Consider the following 15,567-nt stretch of genomic DNA (forward strand, 5'->3'; position numbering starts at 1 on the left):
CAAGGACGCAATAACAATTTAAGAGTGGTGAATTCCCGAAAGTGCACCTCAAAGATTTCTTTTATAGTAAAATAAAAACAACCGGCACGCTTTGTTTACTACGATTTTATGAATAATCCTATTATCTTGATATACACGAAAAGAATTTTACTGATACTCGACTCGCCGAATTACTTAGTACTCGTGGGGTACTTGACATCAATTACAAATAATCTTAAGCAGTTATTAACATGCCAATTTAAGCAATAATAAATATATTTACGTGGGTATCTTTATGGATACGAAATTATTACGTTTCTAATTATCGGGAAGATATACGTTACGTAAACTGATACCACGTCCATAGCTTAGTAATGTCTTTTGAAGGATCAAATTAAGCGCGACTTCTCCTGAAAATCGACACTGCTCTACTTTTTTTTTTTTTTTTTTTGTTTAAAATGTCTGCAATAATATAAATTCTGATTTTCTTTTTAAAATTATGGCTAAATTTCCACATGCGATGACCTATATATGATTATTTATCGACATTAGAATAACAAATATATATAATTCCTTGAGGGATTAGAGGAGGATGGTTGACATCTGCCGACACGACTCGCCTCTAATTTTTAAGAGCTTCCATTAGTTTGCACCTAGTTTTCGCTTCGAGACGTAAAGACGTGTCAGAGGTCAGGACTACTTGAATGAGGCGCCATTTCGACTTTAAATCTTTCTTATCTACAATATTCCCTTAGAAGAGTCAGAGCTTCTTCTCATAGTCCTTTATCTAAACATTGGACGATTCGAGACGTCACGCTGATAAACTTATTCGAGGTCGCAACGAGGTTAACCCTCCTCACAAAGGATCCAAAATACTCTCAAACGCTTATTATTTTTAGAAATACAAAACATCCCGACATATTTTTTTTCTTTTCTTTTCCAACCGAAAAGGGGGTGAGCGACGAGAGGAAACTTAATTAAATTCTGTTTCAAAAAGAATCGTTGTTTTTAATAAAGAAAAAGCTGTTGCACAATACCATCGAGATGCTATTTTAGAAGGGATAAAAATCACGTCTCGCTAAATTCCCTCATCTAGACATTGACTGAACACTTATTGCTTACTCGAGTCGTTAAGAAAGGCGGCTGGCATCAAAAAGAGTCACCCCCCTACTAGTAGCTACCCAGGGAGCTGCTTCTAGGGTTCTTTCTAAGAAATTTAAAGAGAAAAACATTCAGAAGAACCTAACATTTTTTTCTTCTGACGTCTCATCAATTTGCACTTAACAGGTTTTTACGTCACAGATGAAATAACTCTTTGAAATACTTTATGTAACGGCATAAAGGACGGAGATTTTTTTTTCTTCTCGAGCGAATTGTTTCAAATTTTTACTTCGTTTAACGATAATTTACAGGAAATTTACCGTTTTGAACTATTATTTTTGCGAGGAAACGTTTAACAAAGAACAGAAACGACACCAGAAAGGAGAATAAAAGTATATTAAACGCCGAGAAAGATCACAAAGTGGAACTGACAGCGCTATAAAGATAAATACAATCTGTTCTGTTAAAGTTATTTTTCATCTCGTTCCCATTTTTTTCAATTTATTTTTTCAGATCTAAAGAGTAAAAATGGGAATTTTAATTATAAAAACACATAATTTATTATTATTTCGACATCATTTTCGGATATTATGATGATTTTTCGAATAAAAATCAGCAAGAAAAAATGACGATAAATTATTTTTAAAAAAATAATAATAATAAAGTTCGGCGTAATAAACAAAAATAGAGAACGTTTTCAGTCAGAAGAAATGACAGAAACCAGGAAACTAAAAAAAAATAGTAAGAAGAAACTCGTGTTTACATCCTCTCTACATTAACTCATTTAATTAAAACTCACGCGATGTAAGATTAATTTACAATTGCGAAATAAATTACATGAAAAATTACACGTTTAATCGTCGATAGAAGCATAAAAATATCAAAAGCCCACATAAAAGAACTTATAAAAAGTGTGTTAATCCTTCAATCCCATCAACACGCAAATGGTCCGAGTTGAATTTCCTGTTTCGACCCCGTTAAATTACACGGCCTACACCTCTATTCATCTCTTTTTTTTAAAGCTTTCTTTTGTTCTGATCCGCGTCCAGTTCTCCTGCTAAACTTATTAACATTCTTTCCTACTTTGCAGATAAGTTTGACAGGTTATCCTTCACCTCTTCTGACAGACTGCGTCTCCGGAGTGTGATGAAGTGAACTCCAGATACGTTGCCGGATATCAGTTGCTGCTGCACATGTGCTTTGCACAGTTCAACTATCCTTTGTCGATTGTTACTGAATACACGGGGTGGAATTTCGTGTTGTAATAATCGAAATTTTCACAGGTTTTCCATAGAAATCGAGAATTTATTCGTTTTTTTAAGATACATTCGCGTGGATCGGGAGCCTGTATCCTGATTACGTTTCCAGGAAGAATTTACCCGGAGCGGTGTTTAAAAGAATAACAACTTTCTCACCCCCTGTTGCGTTTTTCAACTCGTTAAGAATTCATAGAACCAGTTCACTTTTGCTGTTTTAGAAAGGCGTAACTGACAAATGATATTGGGTTTTACTGTAATCTCCACAGAGCCACATTGTTTATGATGCGTATGAACCCAAAAGGTTAAATTGTTACCAATTGGAATTCGTCACGAGAAAAAAGAAATACATATATGTATATATACGGTATAATAATAAATGAATTAAACTAGACAAGGGATTTAATCTTTATCCTTTACTACAGAATAATTTATTTTAATAATTAAATCCTATTTACAATGTTTATTCACCTGTTCGTGCTGTGACGAGAATCACAAAAGAGAGGAACGAGCAACGAACTTCATTTAAAAAAGGAAGAGGGAGGAAGGGGAGGAAAAAAAACGAATGTTTAACTTCTGTCGAGTTTGCAATTTCTTTATTAGCGTGTCCTTCACAATTTAGAACGTAATCCTATTGGTTTCAGTAGGATTAAATATGTAAATTTGGCAAGAGAAATATTTTCATAATGGTTAAATCGATACGGAGCAGGTGTTGCGACATTAAAGAGACACACGAGCTAACGCAAACGGAGCAAAAACTCGATAAGAATTACGGACAGACAGCTTATGACGGTTACACAATCGTATTTCACAGCATTAAAGTCGGCTTGTCTCGTGTGACTTGAAATATGATTATTGCACGACTGCGAATATTACAACTCGGATGATGAACGGTCAGAAAGTGTTTTTACTACTTCGTTTTTTTGGTTTTTTAGGCCCGGGGCTAAACTCTAAACTTTGTTTTTCTTCTTGTGTTTGCCGTTACATCTTTTGCTTTATGATTTATAACGTGGATGTCGTTTCGTGTTTTGCATGTTCTCTCGTTAGTAACAGGAATTTTTATTAATTTAAAAGAAAAATAAATGGTGTTTACGTGTTTTAAAATTTAAATTTTATAACATTTTTAACGTAGATATTCTCTAAATAGTTCGGTAATTCTTTATAAATAGACTTCGATATCTCAGAAGGGGGGTTTTAATTAACAACACATGCCACTTCCTTTGAGTAAATAGAAGTGTTTTAAAAATAATTTTCAAACTGTTAACATCTCTTAAATTTTAAATTAAGATAATTTTCTAGATTTACTCCTAAATCTCTTTATCTATTCTCCTACAGCAACAAATTAGTGTAGTTAAACACGGGATCCGTTTACAAGTGAATTTTTAATTATAAAAATTACATTGAAGTAAGGAGAAAATGTAAATTTTTGGCTTAATTAGTAGTGTTTTTAACACAGAAAAAGAGACTCTATTAAGTCGTCGTTAGCGTGGTGTTAAAATGCATGATGATAAACACGTGCGCATAGTTTTATGTGGTGTTTAAGTGGTAGAGTTACATTAACAACTATCTTAAGTAATTATCTTCTTAATTTAATCATCTGAGTTAAAAACCATCGAGATAATACAACAACATTATTCCCACGGATTTTTCTACCTGAAAATAGGGAGGAATAAACGTTTCGGTTGTGTTATGTCACCTTATCTATACTAGACACAATGGCGACAGTTGACAAGTCCCATTAAATCAAGGTGATTTACTAGCCAACGGTACATCAGCAACACACTTCTAGATAACCACTTCGGAACAGATCGATGTTTTACTACCCACAACTTATATTTTCACTCTTAGATATTATCTCTTCGACTGGGTAAACACTGTAGAATTTTAAAAAGAAAAAAGGTCATTTCTTTTAACAATCAAACCGCACCGGTCACTCGACGCCATCTTGGAATACCAATCTAACGGCTCAATTGTAACTTAACGAGTATTATTTATAGCTTCCTAGAAGCGCGCTAGGGACGAAGTGGTCGAGAATATTAATTTAAGTGTGCGAAAAAAAAAACTAAAGCACAAAAGGAACGCGTCCGGATGACTTAAAAGGGTCGACTCTTCTCTTTTTAATGCCACTCTAAAGGGGTGATTAATCCAAGTAGAGAAAAATCGAGCCATTTTTGAAGTGTTATCCGTGTTAACGCGCCCTGTCACATTTTGGCATGTAAACACCTCGCTCTAAAGGATTTCAAACGTGAAAAATGAAGTGTCACGCATCAAACGTGAGAAGACTTTATGCTATCGGATCCACCTTTTTTCCCCGTTCCAGGCATTAATCAGGAGAAGAACACAGCGGTTCTTAAAGAGGAGAAAAATCACGAAATGTGATCGTGTTTCCAGCCAGATTTTTGTCAAAAAATGGACATAATCCGTTTTGAAAAATTCATTGTTCTTTGGCGCCGTGTTCAATGGAGCGCGCGTTAGACAAGATGTAATCTTAAACACCATCTGTGCAGCTTCGACCCGATCTAAAGTCAACCAATGACTCATTTAAATTCCGACATTGGCTCTGATAAGATGTTTGATGAAGTGGAAACGATCCGAACAACCATTTTTTTTTCTTTTGGAGCCATTCAGAAAAGCTTAACTTCCACTTGTACTTTCCAGCAATAACTTAGGAGAATTTATTTACTCGTAATTATTTACGTGTTTGAGTTAATTTACACGCTTGGCAAATATTATTAAGACACTTTTATTTATCACTTTTTTAATTTTTGAAGTGTTTTTTATGTTACGCTTCTCGTTAAAATGTTTTAACTTCCTGGTGATAATAGTCGTTTTAATTTTGAATGAAATTATTAAGGGAATTTAAATTTATGAACGGAATTCTTTTTAGAACCTGTTAATGGCGTCGTGCACTTAACGAATTAGGAAATTGCTTATTTATGCGGAAGATAAGTTATCTTTGTAAGAAAATTAATTCGTTTGCTTGTTGTTGTTGCTGCTGCTGCTGCTGTTGTTGCTTATTATTGCTGTTTGTTATTATTGTTGTTTTATAATTATTATTATTACAGCTGCAAGTAATTAAAAACGAAGTTTATGATATAAGTCGCAAACTCTGAATTATCATCCACTGGGCACTTTTTTCTAAATAAAATGGTTGAGACGATTCGATTATATCAAGGCAATTCTTGGACTATTCTCTTCAAGCCATTTAACACGTGATAGGAACACATCTTTAATTGCACTTTAATTCCTGTGCAATTTTCTCTACACGAAATAAAGTTATTTGGGATATTTAATAACGCCATTCGTATTACTTTCCAGTTTTTTGCACTGGGCAATAAAATTAATAAGTAAAGATATGCCGTTCTTTTTTCTTGCCAAGACATTTTAGTTCCTCTTCGTGAAAGTTAATGGATAAAACGACAAGTTTGTGTCATATAATCGGCAATTTTCCTAAATTATCTCTTCGTAAACCGGTCCATTCCTAGTTTATAACTATCTGGAAGTATTTTATTATTATTTGAGTGAATAATTTTCTTATCGATACCATCGAGTAATAAAGATAATTTGATTAATTGGCAACATTCTTTCTTATAAATCCTTATCGATAGAATTTATATTAAGGCGTTCTTCTTCCATTATAATCAGATAAAAATGGTGGCCATTTCCGGCAGCCGAGTTGAACTATTCAAAGTGGCGTCAGCGGGACTGCTTGGGTTGTTTGCCACTCTCGCATCTGTCACAACACAAGAGAAGCTGCGACAAGTGACAACCCCCGTCATGTGATCGATAGTGGCTTCCAACAGGATTATAGATTGCCTCCAGGCACAGAAACGATTGTCACTTGTCGACCATCTTGTACCGAATTCTATATCATTTTATAAGGAATTTCTGTAAAATAATTAATGGAGTACGGTATGTAAGAAATGTTGAAGACGTTTCACTTTCTATTCTTACGTTTGCTATTCCGTTTGTCACATTTCTTGTGTTCTCCAATTTCTATTTTTCTTGAAACTAGTCCCATTCCCCTGTGCTCTTGCCTTTTGTTTGCCTTTTCTAAAATTCCTTTCTGTTTTCTTCTTTCTTTATTTACGTTTTCCTTTACCTAAATTTATACTTTGTAGCGATTTATATACCGAGCACCTATCTATTTTTTTATTGTATCGAACTTTTACGCGCGTAATTTGCTTCCATTTTGTTTTTTTCTGCGTCACTTCTATTGTTATCTTTATTATTATTATTATTATTCATCCTCGTTCCATATAATTCTGTTTTATGGCTATTTTCGGGTGGCCAATTCTTTTATTTATTTATACGCTACGAAAAATCGCGCATTTACCAATTCACATTAGCCAAAGTTAATATTTAAGAGGAAGTTTCGTTCGTGAGTCGGCATTATACCGGGGTGGCGTTATACGGGGAGCGCTATATCGAGGTTTGACTGTACGATCTTTGTTTTTTATCGTTTCAAAGATTAATTTAATAATTAAATTCGTGTTAAATTATTAAATGAATAAATCGTAAAATATTTGCTACAAAAATAATCTTTCTCTTCAGAAAGTTGGAAAAATTAACCTTTAACCTTTCTAAAACCGTTTCAGTTACAGCAACCTGGGCGATTTTTTCCCTCCTTCTCCCCAATTTAGAGCCCATTTTCCCTATTTATTACGATATTTCCCCCTATTTTTCACTCTTATCACCTCTTTAGTAGCGAATATCGCTACGCCAGCCTCCTGACTCGAACGTATGACTCGTCATTCACAATAATTATAAACCGAAAAACCATAAACTAGTAGTGAAAAACCTCATAAAAACCTTCGTTATGAAGGGAGCAGGGGGGAAACCCGACACCACTTTCGGGTAAAGAATGGTGTCAATTCTAGTGTCACTCGTAGGTTTGATATTTCCGGTGCGGTTTGACAACCGGTATTATTCAGCGGATTAATGTATAGCATCTACCGTTCTCTACCCTCTTGCGGACGTGACACTCGATTCAAAAAAAAGGGAGATCTTTTCGCGGTCTGCCGTGTCACGTGACACACTTTTCGGAGCTTTCCGTCACGTGGTACTCGTCCAGAACTCCGCTATCTTCTACACGTGACTTAATTAAATCTGTTCACGTACCCCCCACGTGATAAATCACTCCATCCATAACACTTTCTGTGTAATGAGGATGCATGATTTTCTGTCACGTAACGCTTAGTTTTACGTGTCGTGTACACGTGTTCTGAGTTTATAAAAATCAATAAATGAATTCCTCCTTTCATCAATTTTAATAATTCGACATTTATAATTCGTGTGTTACGCCATCGTCGCCGAAAATTCTGCGACACGCGATCCGCTCTTATCGAACGTCACGTGTGTCGAGGAGAGAGGTCGGGGGGGTTAATTAATTCGGGCTTCCGATGGAATTCCACACCGGTGACTAAGCTAAGAATCGAGTGATTTGACATTAAGACCATCACGTTACGCAGAGATGTGACTTTCTCGTGTACGTGACGAGTAGAGCAAAGCTAGTGAAGGATTAGTGTCGGCAAACGAGAAAGCACACAAGGAAAAGTAAGAAGACAGAGCGGAGGAGACATTGAAAAAGGGGGGTGAACCGTAAAGACCGTAAACGTGACACCGGACCACGTACGTGACGAATAACTTCAATTATTCGCGGATCTCCCCGTACACGATTGGCAACGGACTTTCGACCACCGTACTGTACGTAGTCGATACGGGGTTAGAAGAAGTGCAGAAACAAAGATCCGAGTCATTTTCGTTAGTGTGACCGAAATGCTCTCTGCATGGCGCCACGCAACATTGGAAACTTCTGAGAAAGTTGAAACACGAGATGCCTCTTGCCCCGAATCTTTAACTTACTAATAAGTTCCCGCCACGAGATATCCCCAAATGGGTCATCCGACGCTAACTTTCTTTTTTTCGTTTCTTTCATCCCCTCTCAGGGATTTTTTTCGTCACGTGTTTGTCGTTAATAACCATTAAAAATGCCGCTTTGAAAATTTAACAAGTGCTTAAAAACGAGTAAAAATTCTTTTTTTTTTTTTTTAAAAAAATTGTCTTATTATAATTGCGCCCACTTCACTCCCCAATGCGCTGTTTTCCGCACTTGACTCGAGTCGTTACTTTCGACTGTCCTAATTAAGCGTGTCACGTGTTTCTCGTGTAATTCTATTTGTCGAAACGGTGTTGCTCACGTGACCAAGTAAGGTACTTTTGAAAATTTTTCAGTCACGTGATTACAGTTATTTTATTTAAATTGCGTCACGCGAACCGTGCGAGTGTTTTATTAGGGTATTAAGTACGCATTCCCCTTGGCTTCTCTCGTATTTTCTCCATCGAAACGGGTCACTGGGTTACGTAAGGAGGAAAATGCCATCCACGTGATCGTACACTTATCTCTTTCGATCACGTGGGTATCGGCGCCACATTTTCCTTTCCGAGTAACCCAGTGACACGTCCGGTCGAGTGATTAGCATTTAAATTGTTTCGCCGTTAACCTAACGAAGTTACGCTCCGGTAGACAATATCTACCACCTAATACCCACGTGCGTTGGCAATTATACGTCAGCGTGACGTCTCTGTAGTTAAATGATTGTTACGATGATAAATGTGTCTTAACACGATAACGAACGTAATTAACTCCGCGGGAGTAACGTTTTCAATTATTCAAATAAACCAGAAAGATACCCATTTTAACACCAAAACGACACTAGAGTAGCGTTTAAAAAAACAGATGCCAGAAAGAAAGACAATTTCGCGTAACGTTACGGCCTTGTAGATCCACTTTAGGATCACTAGCGACAACAATTCACAAAATGCAGTTATAGGAGAGGGATGTTAACAAAACGAACTGTTTCGCTAACAGCTGTCGAGTGTGTTAAAGTCAACACGGTTAATGCCGACTCTGTATTTCGACACCCGAATTTTGAAATGTTACACAAAAGTAACATTGTTTCTGCTACTGAATAGCGATGATTGTAAGGTCGGGACGATTATCTCTTCGTTCATCTTCTTCTCTCCTGGTCAGCTCAACCTCGACTGTCACACCATACTATTGGCTAATGTAAAAGTGGAAATGGACATCGTCGCTTTCTATTTGTTCAAATTTAAAAAAAAAACATGGCGTAACTTTCTCTGTTTTCGAATGTAACGCCTTGTATAATTACGAGTGAATTTTTTTCCTTATAAATTGGGAAGGATAGCTGCAATCTGGAGGAGGAAAATTATTTTTTGACTGTTTTTTTTAAATAAAAACTCATTATTTTTGCCCTCTTGACAGCTCTTCATCATCTGGATGATAGGAAAAAAGCTCTTCTATCAATTTTCTTACAAAAAATCTCGCACATGGCAACTTTTTATAAATATGAAGTGGCATAAGGACGAAAAAAAGCGGGGCGCGACGCGACGCGACGACAAGCGGCATTAACAATTCCATTCTTTTTTCTCCCTCAGACTATTTTTAATTACTGTAGATAGCACTCCAGCATTGAGAACGTTCCCTCATATTCGGATCTAGATAGGAATTTTGCCAGGCCCTATACACGAAGGGGCCTCAAATTTAGTCTCTTATGCACGCGACATAAATTAAAATTTCTCTCGATGAGTGAGTGATGATAAGATTCTGCTTTATTCGTATATCTTTATGGCTTTCGGAGAGGGGTGAGGCTCCACATTCGTGACTTTTCTGGGCCTCATTCGCTTCTCACTCCGAGTGTATCAGCTAATATTGAGTAATACGGAAAAAATTGTATATCTCTCGAAATTTTATATTATTTTATATATATATATAAAGCATTTTTATCTGGTTATATTTGGTATCAAGAAGGGGTTAATGACAGTTATAATGTGTTTCTGTGTAATGGAGAATAATGATAAGCATTTATTGTCTATGAAAATAAAGAATAAAATAGCTTTTGAACATCTGGAAGTATCATCACTCATCATCTCATCAGTATCGGCAATTAAAATGTATAAAACCTATCATTAGTATCAGTTACTAACGAACAGTAATGGATGCACTCCATCCCTCTAACGAAATTTAATTGTTTCTAGTTAAATTGTTCTAATAATTAGCAGAAAATTGCTTTTTTTTAATGCTCAATAAAGTTGAAATAAATGCAATTAAATATGTTTTTTCAAAAATTACGAGTATTAAATTAAAGAAATTGGACCTTAAAAAGTGGAAAAATTGCTTCAATCGGGATCACGTGTGAGGCTGGTATCCGTGAATTCGGTGCCATTCTAACACCCTGTTTCTATAATATATATACAATGTTTGCAAGTATAAACACTAATTTTTAAAATTTATTAATGGATTAAGCGGGTCACTACATTGTTTTCGTACTTTAGAAGAAAATGAGAAGTGCTGAATTGGATACGCGATGCGACGCGACGTCGCGTCGCTTGTGGAGACTGAGAAAGCGAAACGTGTTAATAAAAGTCAATCAAAATATAACGGAAAATATTAATTTTTAAGCAAAACGTGCGTATTAATGCATAAAATTAATTATACCACTAATTTATTTCTGTATCGTTTCTGTTTTGATACCGCGCGCGCCGACGCGTCGCGGTATCAAAACAGAAACACTGTTTCATAGATAATTATTATAGAAAAAATATACAATTAATTAAACATAGCTTTCTTACATTACTTAAATACATTTAAATACGATTTGTCATTATTTTTTGAAATATTAAAGTTTAAGAGGTGAGAAAGCGCGTCGCTTCGACGCGTCGCTTGTGTTCGTTGCGTGATATTTAAAGTATTTTAAATATTAAGAAAAAAGTAGTTAAAATGATACAAATCACCATTTTAATAATAATATCAAATTATTATTCGAGTTTTTTGAAGGAAGAAGCAGTATTTAAGCCTATTTTTAATATAAAATGATAGTAGATAGCATCTTAAAGAACGTTGGCGCATCCTTGATCTTGGGATGATGATGTGGATCAATAATTTAATTGATGCTGTCCGCCTACAGAATGATGCATCAGCTTCCATATATACGTCAAATGAAGGGGCATCACTTACCACGTTGACATATTGACAGCATCTATTAATACATAACCCTACGGGTGAAAAGAGGTACCTCTATTTTCCTAATTTGTAATAAAAATCGTGGAGGCGTCGCGTCGCGTCGCATCTCTAAGCTTTACCGTTAATTGACTCGTAAAGGAATTTTTATCCGAAGTGTACGTTAAATAAGTGTGTTTAGTAGTTAAATAAATGCATATCTAGTTAATACTGCTGTTTGTTTTATTAAAATATACAATTTACTACACTTTTAAGCGAAAGAGAGTGACGCGTACGTCGCATGTATATCGCGCGCGGCATTCTCATTTGGTAAATACACATCAGTAAAATAAAAAAAAGAAAGAGTAAATAGAAATTAAAGTTATAATTTTTCTCATATCGAATATTAGAAAATTCCTTTATTGAGGAATTAATGAGTCTGTTAGTAGTTATTTCTAAGATCGCTTCGCGTCGCGTCGCATCGCGCACTAAACAGATGTCTCCTCTATTAACACGAAATATTATAAAATTAAACACAGAATGGTATTTTAGATCAAAAACTTATTTAAGATTTAAGTAAAATAAAATAATTTAACTCTAAAATACTGGAAGAAAATCGTTAGAAAAGCTTCGATGCTACACTGAGGTACAGTACATAATACTAAAACGTGTAATACTGAGGTGCATAGTTTGCCTGCGTTTTTTTTTCATAAGAGCAGCCTAGTAGAATATTATAAATTATGGCATCTTATCTGGGCCAAGCCAAGGTTGTACCAGGGGGAGGGCTGACGAAACTCAACAGGGGCACAGTTGCCCAAGGAGACAAGAGATTGACGGAACCCCCGTGGTCCCATGTTGTTTTATGCGGTGAGAATGTTTACTCGCTAGACCGGGGTGTAAATTTTTCTCCTTCTTAACGCCAGCTGTTTCTCTTCTTACTCTGTGTATATAAACGTAAAAATAAATAAATTTTATCCCTCCTTTAAAAATGTTTTGTTTATCCCTCGACCAACAGGTGTAAAAACAATGGCATAAATTACAATTTAGTCAGCGGAGGATGCGGAATTATGTTCGAGAAGGCGTTATTTACGGAATTATATGGTAAACCGGTGTTAAGAAGAGGGGGAAATCGTTATAACGAATAGCGTAAGTCGGGCGAACGAAACGGCGCACCCCGCAGTTTCGGTTAACGAGAGTTGGAGTAAATCTGGTTAAAAATACACGAGACTATGCTTAAAATACGCATCACGCTTCGATAAAGCGATGCAACGAGTTAAATCGCGACACCTCGATCGAATTTGCGAGTGGCAATCCCAATAGGATATCGCAACGTGTGTGGGTGAGGCAATGGTAAATCTCAGCATGAAGCGGGCAAATACTTATCCATCACTCCGCAGGTGGACCCTCTGTGGCCGGGAAGGTCAGCCAAGGCCCCGAGGCAGCCAGGGACAGCTGGCCTCCGAGGTCACAAACCTTTTCTTCTTTCTTAGCTTAGGGCCTTGACCAAACTCAGCCATCACGTGAATTACTAATGAACTGTCAAGGGCCACGCTGCGAGCCATTCGAAAAACTTCCGAGCCCTCGATAGATAAACACGTACAAAAGGTGTTTCCTCTTCTCATAATAGAAACTATTCTGAACTTTTCTAACAAAGACCCTTTATGGTTCGAACTTTTCTGGAAACATCTTAGCCAAATTCTTTTAAATCCATTTCACAGAATTGGATTGGATTGGTGTTAAAAACACAATTAGCTCGCGGTGTTTTCTGCTACTCTTTCTAATTGCTCGAAAGATTAAATTTTTGCAGGTCGGTAACTCTGTTTGTATGGATTTACTGCTTAAATGATCCCTAATTAAGGCAATTGAGCGTAATGCCAGGTAAACTGATAGCGTGTGATGTCACAATACAGATAAATAAGGCATTTTATATCAATAGTTTGTCTGTGTTTTACGTAACAAACTCGCTCTACGTAAGCATCATCAGTGTGTAATTTACTGACATATTTTATTCCTAGCAGAAGAAATTCACCCGAAATTCAATTACGTGTATCTAAAATGCAATTAAAAACTGTTTCCGTTTCCGTAAACAGTTTGAATGGTTTTGTTTCCGTCGTTGGTCACATGGAAGCTAAGGCGATAAAGGGAAGACGTTATCGAGTTACAGTTTGATAATTTGGTGTGCATTCAGCTGTTGGAGATGTCAGAAAAAGGAAATCCCAATCTCTTCACCTCCACACCCCTAGGGTAAGCAGTCTCGATTCTCCGACTCCTCCTATCCTCTTTTGTTGTCAGCACTCCTACTCGAAGGCGAGGGAGAGTCTCTCGGTTCCTCCCCGCGGGCCACACATACAATGGATAACGCTGACACTTCGGACAAAATACCCAAAACTTGCTTATATTTCACACGGTGAAACTATTTTTGTCTTTGGTATGTGGTCCAAACTGCATCGATTGTCCTGGCCTACGTCAATGCTGTCAACTAGCACAATAGGGCTTATTATGAGGGCTTCCAACGTTTCAGAAACTAAACAACCATCGTGATAAACACCCGATTGCTACAGTTATGAAAAATTTACTCTATACATTATCACGGTCGAACGAGCTGTCACGCATCCACCACCCCTGTCGTTTTTTTTCCTCTCCTTATCGTGGTTGTCCGTCGAAAACAATGCTCTAAAATGCCAAAAATTCTCACAGAATCTCCTTCTCGAGGGAGGTAAACCATGATCTATCGTTTAACACACACCCTAAATTGGATATAATACATACAAACGCTGTAATTACCTTTTTGAAATATAGCAAGTAGGTTATCGATGTTACATCTCTACCTTTAATCCAATTGCTTTTTATGGAGTTATCAATTTGCGGTTTGGTCCCACACATCCATCAATCGATTAATTAAGTGTTGAGCGCAGTAAATTCTTAAGAAAAAGGGTCCTCCGCATCATCTCGAGTGCCAGATGGTGTTATTGTTTGAAATTCTCGCAGGTGCGACACGATAATCTGTTCTTCACGCTTTAGGTTTGTTCTATTGAGCATCCGACCAACCATTGCTGCACCTCCAAGCGTGTATTAATGCACTTCAGGTGGGTTTGTTGGAAACAAAAACCGTGTTAAGTGCTCATTTTCAACCACCCACGTTTAAATTTCAATCCACTTTAAGTATAATTAACAATTATCAATTTTATTCACCAGAAAAATAAAGATTAATTCCAACCATTAGAGTAACTCAGCTTGTTCTTGGACTGTTTCGTTGTACTCTACTTTACAAAAAAGGCACTAAATGCCTAAAATCAAGCATTAAAATTTAAACTTTAAATAGAAAACATCGAAATATTAGTATTTAAATGCGTTAAAATGCCAAAGAGTTATGCAAAAAAACTAAAGGCCTATATATAACTCGAGAGTGATGCTGTTGAATATATTAAAATTATTCCAACTAATCAAGAACATCAAGAAAAGGTCAACGTCCTAACATTTCCTAGTCTTTAGAGATTAAAAGATAAAAATTTTATTAAGTTTTTTGCATAAAAAATGTAATTCAAGAGCGTTGAACCATTTAAAAACTCACATCGAATATATTAAAATAATGCTAAAGGTATCAAATTATTAATTAATACGCTCATTAACGAGCTAAATAATATATATATATATATAAAACTGAAAAGTGTACCTTTATAAAAATATAACACTAGAAAAAATAATATTTAACTGTATAACACGCGAACACAGGACAAAAACAAGCATACCAGTTACTGTATATAATAAAACAGGACATTAACGGTAATAATTACTGTATATACACTAAAACCTCCGAACGACGGCCACTGAAGGGGATATCAAAAAAGACCTTTGTTTGGAGGTTATTTTGTGCGCATTTAGGCTCAAATATAAACACGATAAAAACACGTAAATCGTGATCAGTTCAGTTGTTAATACATAGAAGAAATTAACACGGGTAATAAAAATAAAGATCGATTTCAGAACGTTCGATTCGCGTAATCGAACGTTCGATTGGCGAGTGCGAAGAGAGAAAGAGGAGGAAATAAAAAGGAAAAAATTGTTATCTAACAATCGATGCTTAAATCATGAAAGGCAAGAAAAAAATGACACTCAATGGCCCCTATTATGCAACGTGTTGGTTTTAATAAATTAGCATATTTACCGGTATATTGTTAATGTAACAAAGAGGCAACGAACCGTGCAACCGTG

The sequence above is a fragment of the Centruroides vittatus genome, unplaced genomic scaffold (assembly GCF_030686945.1).
Source record: "Centruroides vittatus isolate TY-2023 unplaced genomic scaffold, ASM3068694v2 contig_1276, whole genome shotgun sequence".
Lineage (NCBI taxonomy): Eukaryota > Metazoa > Arthropoda > Arachnida > Scorpiones > Buthidae > Centruroides > Centruroides vittatus.